This window comes from Malurus melanocephalus, unplaced genomic scaffold (assembly GCF_030028575.1).
Source record: "Malurus melanocephalus ecotype Western Australia unplaced genomic scaffold, MMel_1.1 scaffold_661, whole genome shotgun sequence".
In the NCBI taxonomy this organism is placed as follows: Eukaryota; Metazoa; Chordata; class Aves; order Passeriformes; family Maluridae; genus Malurus; species Malurus melanocephalus.
The window spans coordinates 114546-116532 of NW_026623893.1; positions in this window are offsets into that span (position 1 = coordinate 114546).

Here is a 1987-nt window from a genome sequence, read left to right on the forward strand (position 1 = left end):
ATTTGGGGCACAAATGCCACAATTTCTGTGGCACTGCCCGGCTGCAGCAGCGTAACACGGTGCAGATCCCCGGCCGAACTTTGCTTTGCTTCCAGCAGCATCGGTACGAGCGACTTGCCGTGTCATTCCTCCCCCAGGCACCCCRGCTGCAACATTCCACTTGGGTTTCAATTGCCTGCTTCAGATCCACCCTAAATCCGAGGACGGATTATACCTGTGCTTTGCCACCGCATTGCCAAATGCAAAACTGTAATTAAGTTTTAACTCGCTAATAAATTATTAGTATATTTTCTGCCATGCACAATAAATTACTCTAAGCTGAAAGCAAGGACAAATTTGACTTAATGGCACACAAAGATGATCCTTCACTGTGGAGAGGATGATGCTTCAGGTAAGAATGTTGTCTTTAATTACGGCCTTGCACTATAGGATGCCCCAAAGTGCATCACTTCATGAATGCCTATCTAAAAATAAAAACAGAGATAAGATTYTGAGCTTAGTGTTCTTCCATTTCTCTTTGCATGAAACTTCATCCCTGGGAAGGAAAGGAGTTGAAATCCAGCAATGTCCCATCCAGCCACATGACCTCTTTATTTCGGGCTGCTGGCATTAGAAGGGTCGAGGTGGTACAAGACAAGCCCTTGTGTGACCTTCCTCCTCCTCCTCTCACCCCACAAATGGCAGTGCATGTGAGAGGAGGTGGGAAAAAGCAGGAGAAGGTGGGTCCAGGAAATGCCATTTCATTCCAGGGCAGCAGCACAGCCTGTCAGGGGCTGGGAGCTGAAATTCATAGAATCACAGAATATGCTGAACTGGAAAGCACCCATGAGGATCATCAAAGTCCAACTCTTTGCCCTGAACAGGAGTCCCCAGGCAGTGACTTGGACCCAACTCTGCCCATCGGGGCTGCAAACATTATCTCTTATCCACAACGGTGCACGAGAGTACAGCTTAGGCAGATTTGGCCAATGCCAGGATCTCTTTCTATCCCTGCAATGCTGCCCCATATCCTCAGCAGCTTCCCCACTCCCACCTCACCAGCACAACAGCCCCAGTCTGACCCCCCTCACACTGCTCCTTGTTCTTAATAAAATTTCCATGACTGTTTCAGACCCGCACTCCGGAATCTCAGGGGATGTTTGTGCATGACATCACCCTCCCCCTCCTGTAAATCAGGCACTGGGCCATGTACAGCCATGACCCATTCATGACAGGGATAAAATCCAGATGTTCCAGTGCTACGTGCAGCTGGGTCATTTCCTTTTTTGGCTAAAAACGTGAGGCTCTGGAGGCTGACTGAAAGAGGAGCCTGGGGGCCCTTTGTACAGAAACCTTTTGCGGTTAATCCCTGGAAATAGCACTGCAGAAAGCCTGGGTTGTGCTGCTGCTGMAGGACAGGCTCAGCTAAGAACTCAGGGCTGGAGCTGCTCACTCACTCTCCAAAGCCCAGTGCAACACCAGAGCCCAGCCCTGGTTACAGGGCAGCAACAGCAACAAAAATTGTGCCAGAACTCTATCAGTCACCAGAACAGGAGCCTYTGAAGCAGCCAGGAATGTGCACACGCTGAGCCAGTGCCATGGTGCTGCAGAGAGGCACCCCATGGGCTGTGGCCATTCTGCCACTGGAGCAAAAACCAGGGTGCAGCAGGCTGCTGGAGTCTGAGCAGGAAAAGTCCAGAGGAAGCCATGGCAGCTGTTAGTAAATGTAAAGGATCTGTGGAAAATAGTTTCATGTGTTAGGGAATAAATGGCTCCCCAGCTGATCAACGTGAGTAATGAGCACGGAGCACTTCAGGGAAGGCTGCCAAGAGGGACCACGGATACCGTGGCTGGAGGCTACAGCAACATCTACCCGAGCCCCCTTGGAATGCCACTGCATGGCCAGGCAGTGCACACTGCAGGGCAGGGAGTCTGGTCTGCACGGCAGGAACGGTTTGGTAGCGCAGCAATCTGGACAGTCCCACAGTGATCTGGACAGTCCCACAGC